The sequence below is a fragment of the Nicotiana tomentosiformis genome, chromosome 11 (genome assembly GCF_000390325.3).
Source record: "Nicotiana tomentosiformis chromosome 11, ASM39032v3, whole genome shotgun sequence".
NCBI lineage: Eukaryota > Viridiplantae > Streptophyta > Magnoliopsida > Solanales > Solanaceae > Nicotiana > Nicotiana tomentosiformis.
The window spans coordinates 37232154-37243582 of NC_090822.1; the positions used below are offsets into that span (position 1 = coordinate 37232154).

General features: G+C 37.3%; 1 non-coding gene across 1 annotated transcript; it reads right to left on the minus strand.

Moving 5' to 3' along the window:
• Positions 1-7475: 7475 nt before the first annotated feature.
• LOC117281798 (small nucleolar RNA R71) lies at positions 7476-7582 on the minus strand. Its single transcript, XR_004512425.1, has one exon. It is a non-coding gene; the product is annotated as a small nucleolar RNA R71 (small nucleolar RNA).
• Between the last annotated feature and the right edge of the window lie 3847 nt (positions 7583-11429).

Consider the following 11429-nt stretch of genomic DNA (forward strand, 5'->3'; position numbering starts at 1 on the left):
TACTGAATAAGAAGATGACTTAGGTGCTTTGAAATTTCGAGGCTCATTTTCAAGCAAGAACATCACAAAATTAGGTCCAAAGGAAGTAGATGTTCTTTGAAGTTTGTTACGCCTTGGATCCTCTTCACTCTGAGTATTTTCCTTTGGTTCTTACCGTGGTCGTTTAGATTTTTTTGTTGACGGCTCGCATTTTATTTTATATGGATAAATGTTTTCAAAGAATTCAATATTATCTGATTCTATTACTGTATTAATATGAATTTCGGGATTATCAGATTTATGAACCAAAAACTTACATGCTTTACTATTTGTAGCATATCCAATAAAAATTCAATCCACAGTTTTTGGTCCGATTTTTACCCTTTTGGGTAAAGGCACTTGCACCTTTGCTAAACACCCCCACACTTTGAAAAAATTCAAGTTGGGTTTTCTTTCTTTTCATTTTTCATATGGAATATATTGTGTTTTGTTGTGGGGTACTCTGTTGAGTATTCAGTTAGCTGTAAGGATAGCTTCCCCCAACCCCCCCACCCCCCACAAACTTTGCAGTAAGCCGAAACTTATTAATTAAGCATTCATCATTTCCTTTAATGTCCGGTTTTTTCTTTCCGCAATTCCATTAGATTGAGGTGTATAGGGGGCAGTAGTTTGATGGATGATTCCATATTCTGAACATATCTCTATAAAAGGAGATCTGTATTCTCCACCCCTATCACTTCTAATCATTTTAATCTTTTTATTCAATTGATTCTCCACTTAATTCTTGTGTTGCTTAAATTCTTCAATTGCTTCATCCTTACTATTAAGAAAATAAACATAATAATATCCAGTACAATCGTCAATAAAAGTAATAAAATACTTTTTTCCACCACGAGATGGTGTTGACTTCATATCACAAATATCAGTATGAATTAAGTCTAAAGGATTTAAATTCATTTCAACAGACTTATAAGGATGTTTGACAAACTTAGATTCAACACATATTTGACATTTTAATTTATTACACTCTAATTTAGGCAATACTTCTAAATTAATTAACTTCCACAAGGTTTTGTAATTGACATATCCTAAACAAACATGTCATAAATTATTTGACTCCAATAAATAAGAAGAAGCTGAATTTTTATTAATACTGTCAACAACCATTACATTGAGTTTGAAAAGGCCCTCTTTGAGGTGGCCCTTTCCAACATACATATCATTTTTGCTTACAACAACTTTGTAAGATAGAAATACACATTTGAATCCATTCTTAACAAGTAGGGAAGTTTAAACTAAATTTTTCTTAATAGTAGGAACATGAAGAACGTTGTTGAGCGTTAACACCTTGCCAAAAGTTATCTTCAGGAATATCTTCCCATAACCCTCAATCTTGGCTGTTGCAGTATTTCCCATGGAACGCTCTTCTTCAGGACCAGCAGGAGAGTAAGTAGCAAATGCGTCTTTGATAGTTCAAACATGTCGCGTGGCTCCAGAGTCAATCCATCACTCCTTCGGATTACCAACTAAGTTACATTCCGAAAGCATTGCACACAGATCATCAATGTCATCATTGTTCTCCACTATGTTGGACTGTTCCTTTTTCTTGTCCTTTTTCGAGAGACGAAAGTCAGGGGCTTTGTGACCAGCTTTTTCGCAATTATAGCAGTTTTCCTTGAATTCTTTTCTTGTTTTGCTCCTTAGTCTGTCGAGAAGACTTCATCCTTTTATTACTTTTTAGAGCAGCCTATTGAACGATATTCGCTCCCATAATCGTTGAATTTCCACATGACTTCTTCTCGGCTGTTTTGTTATTTTTCTCAATCTTGAGACGAATCACAAGATCTTTCAAATTCATTTCTTTGCGTTTGTGCTTTAGATAATTTTTCAAATCTCTCCACGAAGGCGGAAGCTTTTCAATCATTGCAGCCATTTGAAATACTTCATTCACTACCATACCTTCAGCAATAAGGTCACGAAAAATAAGTTGAAGCTCTTGAACTTGGGTTCCAATGGTTTTGTTGTCTATCATTTCATAGTCTAGAAACTTGGCGACCACAAACTTTTTCAAGCACGCATCTTCAGTTTTATACTTCTTCTCAAGTGCATCCCACAATTCTTTCGAAGTATTCATAGCACTCTAGACATTGTACAAATCATCCTCCAAAGCACTTAGGATGTATCCTTTGCAAAGAAAATCAACATGTTTTCATGCCTCAACAATCATAAATTTTTCATTGTCTGACATTTCGGTGGCAGACACTGGAGGGTCTTTATTGCTGAATTTCTGCATACCAAGCGTGGTAAGCCAAAAGGACACCCTTTACTGTCATCCCTTGAAGTTGGCTCTAGAAACTTTCCCTGATTTTTTGGCCAGTGGCACAACAGTTCGGCTTGACGACGGTATTATCGTGGCTGCAACAGTCGCAGAAGGAGTTCCATTTTCAATTGCCATTTCTCACTATCAATAGTTGACAAAAAATAACATAATAGTTTAATTAATGACAGAAAAATAAAACAGTAAACATTACTATAATTAATAATAAACAGTACTTTTAATAAACAAAAATAGAAGTTTTTATGTTCTTCAAATCGTTTCTGAATTATGAACTTTAATACTCCGATGAAGTTTTTATATCTTCAAATCAGAAATAGAAAAATTCACAAGGAGTAGAAAAATATAAAGGTTTTAATTTCCAGAAACAGAATACAAATTAAAGTATAAAATTAATTTCCTAGATTGTTAATAATATGTATTAACTATAATATTATGAAATAGTAAATTTCCTGTAAGAAAAACATAAACAGAAAAAGCAGAAGTAAAGCAGAAACTGCAAATAATCAGAAACAGAATCTAAAAATAAATTCGAGCCCACTGAATGCACAGTGTATTCTTAAGGAAAATATTCTCCACAAGCACCCAAGATGTTGGAATATTATCCTCCCAGGATAGAACGATTTGACTCACCAGAGTATCGATACCTAAAATACTAGTAAACTACGAACCATTGAATGGCTGTAAATCACACTGGATTTTATTTGTGCAGAAGCAGAAGAAGTTTGAAGTTCAAAACATTTTTGTTAGGAAGAAATCTGGGATCAAAGCGAATTTATAGCCATTTCTGGCACTGTTTCTGAAAGTTTCTAACCTTTTAGAAATAGCCATGACTGTTAGAACAGGTGGGAATATTAAAAATTATTTGAGAAAAGAAATGGACCGGGTCGCGGGTCACGCGCGGATCCTCGGTTATTTAGGGTTGACTTTTGATAATTAAATATTGGATTTAATTTTAATTAAATAATTAAAGGAAAATTTGTCCAAAAGATTAATCAATTAATCGATCTTTGACCAAATCCAAATCTGAATCCGAATCTGAAGCCTAAGCCGAAGCCGAAGCCGAAGTGAGCCGAGCCGAACCGAATCTGAATCCGAAGGGAAGTGTTTTCTTAATATAAGAACATTCCCTTTTCTTTCAACTACCAATGAGAGACAATTGCTCTTTTCCAAAGCATAAGGGAAGAACTCACTTTCCCTTCACATTTCTTCCCTCCATTTCCTATTCACCAACCTCTAATCCCAACAATTCCCCAAATGAATGGGGAACGGCTATAAGACAAAGGAATACACGGACGAGTGTGTGATTTACAAACAAGGATTAATTGCATATTGATAAGTATGTTTTCCTTTGAACTTTCTATATTGAACTTATATCGGATAAACTCGGTCAATCGGTAGATTTGATATCATTGAACTGTCGAGCTTTGTTGTTTACCTAGACAACATAAGTCACACAATCAACCCTTAACCATCTATGGTTCTCACGGTTGTGTTCGTTCCAGCCATGAACACTGCCTGGTTTCATGAGTGCATAGAGAATGGGCCTTTACTTTCATTCCCCTTGAAACAACTTACACTTCACAGCCACATAGGTGATTTCTAAATGTGTAGTCCTATAGAAACGCTATCTGGTCATTTCCTACCATACTTAGCAAATCATTAAGAATCTTTAATATTTATTGACTCATCAAAAAGCCTTAATGCTTTACCCTGATTTCCGAACATTGTCTTCATCACGAGAATGAGTTAAATTTGTTGACAATGTAGAACTATCATTCATAACTTTGCTTGATCTCTGTGAACCTAGCTCTTGGGATCTCCAGTCTGCTAGGTAGAATTACCGCCATGATGACTTGTCCTTGGCCTTAACCCCATTCCCTTCGATGATCTTTCAACTACCTCTCTAGATAGGCCTTTTGTAAGTGGATCTGACATGTTATCTCTTGACTTCACGTAGTCAATCGTGATAACACCACTAGAGAGTAGTTGTCTAACGGTATTGTGTCTCCGTCATATGTGACGAGATTTTTTGTTATACATAACACTCCCTGCCCTACCTATTGCTTCTTGACTATCTCAATGTATTTATAAGGGTGCCAAAGGTTTGGGCCAAAATGGAATATCTTTCAAGAAATTCTAGAGCCATTCAGCTTCTTCATCGGCATTGTCAAAATCTATGAATTCAGATTCCATCATAGAATGGGCGATGCACGTGTGTTTGGATGATTTCCAAAGCACTCCTCCACCCCCAATTATGAAAACATATCCACTCATGGATTTAACTTCAGATGATCCGGTGATCCAATTTGCATCACTATATCCCTCAATCATGGAGGGATATTTGTTATAATGCATCTTGGATTTGTTTCAAATACTCCAAAACTCATTTCATTGCCATCAATTTTTATTTGTGCAAAAGAAGAAGTTTAAGGTTCAGAATATTTTCGTTAGGAAAAATCTGGGATCAAATCGAATTTATAGCCATTTTCAGAACTATTTCTCAAAGTTTACAACCTTTCACAAACAGCCATGGCTGTTGGAACATGCGAAAATATTTAAAATTAACCGAAAAAGGAAACAGACCGGGCAGCGGGTTGCGCGCGCGGATCCTGTGTTATTTCGGGTTTGGATTTATTAATTAAATTGTTATTTAATTAAAGGAAAATTTGGCGAAAAGATTAATCAATCAATCGATCTTTGACCGAAATCGAAGCCGAGCGAGCGACGACGACGACGACGCGAGGCTTACCTTCTTTCCAACCATTTTCACACCAAGGAAAGTTCTTTCTTAATATAAGCACATTCTCTTTTCTTTCCACTACCAATAAGGGACAATTTCTCTTTTCCAAAGCATAAGGGAACAAATCACTTTCCCCTCACATTTATTTCCTCCATTTCCCATTTACCAACCTCCAATTCCAACAGAATTAACATTTTTTCCAATAGAATTAACTTACTTTTGGTTTAATTCGCCACAAATGGTGAAACGTCATATCCTAGACATAAAATAGAAAATTTAAACCTAAAGTTATCTTTTTCCTTTTTAAATTTACATCCATGATGGTAGGCTATAATCTCGTATTTTAGTCGCTTATTGCACTCCAATTTACTACACTTTATTCATTTTGAGCTTTAATTGATAGTGCTTTGTAGTTACTGTGTTTTATGCCTTGTAGGAGTGATTCCTAGCTATGTAGATGTTATGGAATAAATTCGAGTGATTTGGAGCTTTGAAGTCTGAGTAAAAGCCCAAGGGATTAAGCCGGGATCGTCTTCAGGGGTCGAGGACCAAGTCTGGTCGTCAAAACGCAAGAAATATCCGTAGTCTGAGAAATCCCCACTGCCGCGGCGCATGGGGAAATGCGTGGGGCGCCGCGGCTGCCCATTTTCCTGATGTCTATCAGAAAATCAACTCTCCGTTTTCCCTAATAATGCTCCACATGGCGCATCGCCCCAAGCGGTGCGCCTATGCAAGTTTTACAGAGTAATTTTCCTATTTCGGCTAGGAAAAGGTGATTTCGTCTAGGCCCTACCCTACTTGGTATAAATACAAGGACAAACATTATTTTCAGGACTTTTGACACATATTCTACCTAAGGAGGCTAATGAGGAGTTGGAAGAACATGAGCACAAGGATTTCATCATTCCTTCTTCACTCAAGACACGAGTTTGGATTGAATTAATGTTTTCTTCTACTTTAACTTTATTTGTGATGAATTGCTCAATATCTATGGAATAGTTCTCTGTAGGGTTTGATGGAATTGGTATTTTGATTATTGTTTGTGGATTATAACTCTAGTTTTATGTATTGAAGCATTTTTGGATGATTTAATTGTTGCATCTATATTCACTTGTTCATGTAATCGAGAGAGGCATAACTTGTGATATCTTTGCATGATATTGTTGGTTGAGTTCATTAATTTGTCTTAGTAATCGAGAGGCTAGTTGAATAATTGATTAAACCTAGTTAGGAGGATAATCAAGAGAGGTTCTCCTAAAGACCAATCCACTACACATTCTTGAATATCTTCACGTGCTTAAATTGGTTCATCTTGTGAGGTTAAAACTTAATCGAGAGAGGGGTTTTTGGTGAATGATTGAACTAATAATTGACTGAATTCGAGAGACTCACACAAACATTAGAAGTGAATTATCTAGAGTTAGATCCCAAATAATTATCCTTCAACTATCCCATCAAAACCTTATCTTCTCCTATTGATAACCTTCTTTGCTTGTTCCTTGTTGAGATTGTCATTAGTCAATAGTTTTAGATTCTTAGTTAATTTTAGTTAGAAATCATATAAATCTCAATTGTTGATCATCTTGGATTTCAACCAAGCTACAAACTACGAGAATATGCAATCTTTGTGTGTTTCGAGCTCATCAAATTTTGGCGCCATTGTCGGGGATTGGCAATCAATAGTGTTTGAAGTAGTTTGTAGTGCTAATTCAGGAATTTTTCTTTTTATTTTTATTTTTTCCTTTTTACATTTTGCGTTCTTTGATTGTGCGCAGGCTACAAGTTAGGTTGGTGCATGACTCAAGCTTCTATGAAAGAAGTGCTACCATACGAGCCTCAAATTGAAAAACAACTGCGACAGCTGAGGAAGGAAAGAAGTCTCACCGAGATGTTAGAAAAGGTTGGGCAATCCTCAACCAAAGAAACTATGGCTGGAAACGGTGATGATAATGAGGATTTGGCTGCAAGAGAGGCAGCCCAACGACAAGAACAAGCTGCACGGGATGTTGAAGAAGCAACTATTAGAGATGCCCAGATTATCTATGAAGAAGAGAGGGGGTCGTAGAATTGCTTAAAATCAACCTTTGGGTACAGACCAGTTCGGAAATATAGCTCCCATGCCTGGGAGACCACTTTGAATTGAAGCAAGTGTTGCTTCAAACTCTTCAGAATTGCTTTAACTTTAGAGGGAAGCCAACCGAAGATCCAAACACATATCTAATGGACTTCGAGGAGATTATGAACACTTTTCAATATAATAGTGTGTCAGAAGATGCAGTGTACTTATGGGTATTCCCCTTCACACTCAAAGATGATGCTAAGCAGTGGTTTCAGAGCTTGTCCATGGGATCAATTAGAACTTGGGAGGAGATGACCAGAAAATTTTTTAATAAATATTTCTTCTTAGCTAAGACGGGCAAGTTTATAAGAGAAATCCATAACTTCTGCCAGAAAGAGAATGAAACTGTTTTTGAAGCACGGGAGAGGTTTAAGGAGATTGTTAGAAAGTGTCAACATAGTGGAATTAAACTCTGGATGCAACTCTAGTACTTTTGGGATGGATTAACACCGGCCTCACATAGAAGATTGAAGCAATGCAGTTGGAGGTCCGTTGATGAAGAAAACGAGTTATCTGAAGATGCAAATCAGTGGCCCTCTGTGAGTGCTGAAAGAAGAAGATCAACTGGTGTTCACCAGGTTGATGCTAACACGTCTGTGCAAGTACAACTTGATGTTATGGCCAAAGAGATAAGGAAGCTGGCCTTCTCCTCTATACAAAGTGAGCCTCACGCAGCATTTGATATATGTGGATGAGGACACCCTACTCATGAGTATCAAGCCTCAACTGAGGAAATAAATGTTGTGGGAATCTACAATTTTAATGCAATAGGTCAGAGGAACCTCGACTTTTCATGGAGTTTACCTGGGGGTATCACAAATGCATAGCAACAAAATAACTCTAGACCCAGGGACAAGGAACATTCCAAAATCAGCAGAGGCAGCAATTTCAGCCTCAACAGCCCATTCAGTCTGGCATAGAAGATCTCATGAAGGCCTTCATTCTAAAAACTGATGAGAGGCTTGAAACTAATAGCGCGGCTAAACGGGAACATAGAACAGCTATCAAAGAAGTAGGTAATGGTTTTCGAAATTTAGAAAGACAGGTTGGTCAGTTAGCCACTGTATTGTCTGAGAGGATTCCAGGAACTCTCCCCTCTGATACTGAGATAAATCCCAAAGAAATAATGTTGTGACCTTGAGAAGTGGGCAAGTGTTGAAGGATCCCACCCCAATCCAAAAAGATGTGATAATTGCAAAAGAAAGTGGGGAGCAGCTGAAAAGTGATGATGACAAGAAGAAGAAAGGCCCAATGAAAACTGATAAGAAGAAGGAAGGAAAATCAAGAAGGGAGGAATATAATGAGAGCGAGCATATGCCTGCTTTACCTTTCCCTTAGAAGCTATGTAGAGAAAAGCTGGACAAGCAGTTTGAGAAATTTCTGGATGTGCTGAAACAGGTTCATGTAAACTTACCATTCACATAAGTGCTCTCACAAATGCCTTCTTATGCCAAATTCTTAAAAGAGATCCTTACATAGAAGATGCAAATAGAGGAGATCTCGGTCAGCTTACAGATCATTGCAGTGCTATATTGAAAAAATAAACTCCCACAAAAGTGTGGAGATCCAGGGAGTTTTACTATACCTTACTCATTAGGAACTATAAATTTTGATAATTCTTTGTGTGATTCTGGTGCCTCAATTAACTTAATGCCTCTATATATTTACAGGAAACTGGAGAAGGAGATTGGCGAGATAAGGTCAGTATCAATATCTTTGCAACTGGCGGACCAAACAACTTTAATACCCGAGGGGATAGTGGAAGATGTGTTAGTTCGGGTAGATAAGTTTGTATTTCCTGTAGACTTTATAATGGTGAATATGGATGAGAACAAGGAGCTCCCCCTCATCCTATGAAGACCATTCTTAGCGACGGGTAGAGTTATACTAGATATACACGAGAGGAAACACATGTTTAGAGTGGGTGAGGAGACGGTGACTTTTGATATGAATATAGAAAAAGGGGCATAAAAAGAAAAACCAGCTGCGAGTGTTGAGTGAAAAGTGAAGGACTCAAAGGAGAAGGATGCAGTGAGCAAGAAATATAAGTGTGGGGTGTACCCCAAAAAGGCTGAGAAGAAGTTGTTTGTCTGGATTTGCGCATTAGTGTGAAGGCGAGGAATGGAGCCTGACTTCGACTCAGACCCCGACTAGATGTTCAGGGAAGTTTCCTTTACCTTATGCTTTTTAATTGTGTGTCATGAGGACATTTCACAACTTAAAGTGTGGGGTGGGATAATTGTATGTTGTATGTATATGTGTTAGTTTTTGTTAGTTGTAGTAGTTGGGAAATTGAAAAAGCAATAAAAATGGAAAATATTTCAATTTTCCCAACGATGGTTATCATTCGACATGTTTCTTGAGGGATTAAAGTCGAAAGAAAAAGACAAAAAGATTTTCTTTTGTTAGGTAGTATATTAATTCCCCCTTGGTTTTTTTTTGTGACGCGGTTCTTTTCCAAGGGTTTTGTTTGAACCGGATGTAGTTAGTTTTTATTTTTGGTAGTAGTAGGAAACCTTGTACTTGTAATTGAATGGAAGGCAATATCTCTTGACTTTATTTTGCCAGTGAGTGCTTTAGTGGCTTAGTTTTTGACTCTTGTATAAATACCTTAAACTGTAGGATTTTAACTTTGCTTAACTGCTTTGACTAGAGTGTCTTGATAATCCAATCATGAGTGAGTTATGTGCCATGTGTGTATGAGGTTTTGTGTTATTATGTGCATTGCATTTGATGTCTAGAACTTGCCTTGTGTGTTTGCAAAGCGAATTAGTAGTTTTGTTATGTATCTTAGTTAACCCCTTTGAGCCTGTAATCTTGTTTCTTTGGTAACCACAGTACAAGCCTTACCCATTTGTTTGAATTGACAATCTATTTGAACCTTGTACCTCTCGTGAGCACTTGAATTTGTTATGAACTTTGTAAAAGTTGAAGTGTGGGGTAGTTGGTTTGGCTTTTGAGTGGAACTAATGAAATAAGGAGAAAGGTGCAAGGTTTCAAAAAAAGTAAGAGCCACTTGAATTGGAAAAGAAAAGAAAAAAGAAAGATAGTTGTATTGTTGTGAAAAAATATTCCTTGATAGTGGTAAATCTTGATGTATTTGTGCTTAAAGAAGATGGGAGTTGACGTATATTGATGTGAAGGTAGAGTTATGGTTTGATATAAGTGTGGGGTTTTGAATTGTTAATTGTATGCATTAAAAGTGCTTAGAGAGGTGTAGTCACTCTTTTATCTAAATGTATCCTACCCGTCCCGCAGCCTACGTTACAACCAATTAAAGTCCTACTTGATCCTTGATTGAATGAGCTCAATAAGTAGAGTAGTACACTACAGGCAAGGCTATGATACGTCTTTTGTGGCATATGAATGTTGTTTCTGATAGTAAGCGAATTCTTTCTATCTTGAGGATCTAATTGTTTTAATGTCTATTGTATGTGGAACTACTCTCTATTGTTGTATGAGGGCACTTGATTCACGAAGGAAAGGTAATATCGCTGACCTCTGTGTTAGAGTAAGTGAGTGGGTTGTGAAAAATGCATGGTGCTTGTGAGTCAAATCTTGAGGCGAGGATGTTACGTTAGAGTGCTTAATCTGTTTTAAATATTCTTGTTATGATGATTTATGAGAGTTGTCTAAAAAAGGTCGTGTCTATATGAAATGTAGTCTGACTGCTTGAGGACGTGAAATGGTTTAAGTGTGGGGTGTTGATTGTAGCTATAATCTCGTATTTTAGTCGCTTATATCACTCCAATTTACTGCACTTTATTCGTTTTGAGCTTTAATTGATAGTGTTTTGCACTTATTGTGTGTTTTATGCCCCGTAGGAGTGATTCCAAGATGTATAGATGTTATGGAATGAATTCGAGTGCTTTGGAGCTTTGAAGTCTTAGTAAAAGCCCAAGGGATTAAGTGGGGATCCTGTTCTGGGGTCGAGGACCAAGTTTGGACGTCAAAACGCAAGACAAATCCGTACTCTGAGAAATCCCCACTGCCGCGGCTGCCCATTTTCCTGTTGTCTATCAGAAATCAGCTCTCTAGATTTCCCCACTAGTGCCCCGCATGGCGCGTCGCTCCATGCGGCATGCTTGTGCAAGTTTTACAGAGTAATTTTCCTATTTCAGCTATGAGAAGGTGATTTCGTTTGGGCCCGACCATACTTGGTATAAATACATGGAAAACGTTATTTTCAGGACCTTTGACACATATTAGACCTAAGGAGGCTAAGGACGAGTTGGAAGAATACAAGCACAAAG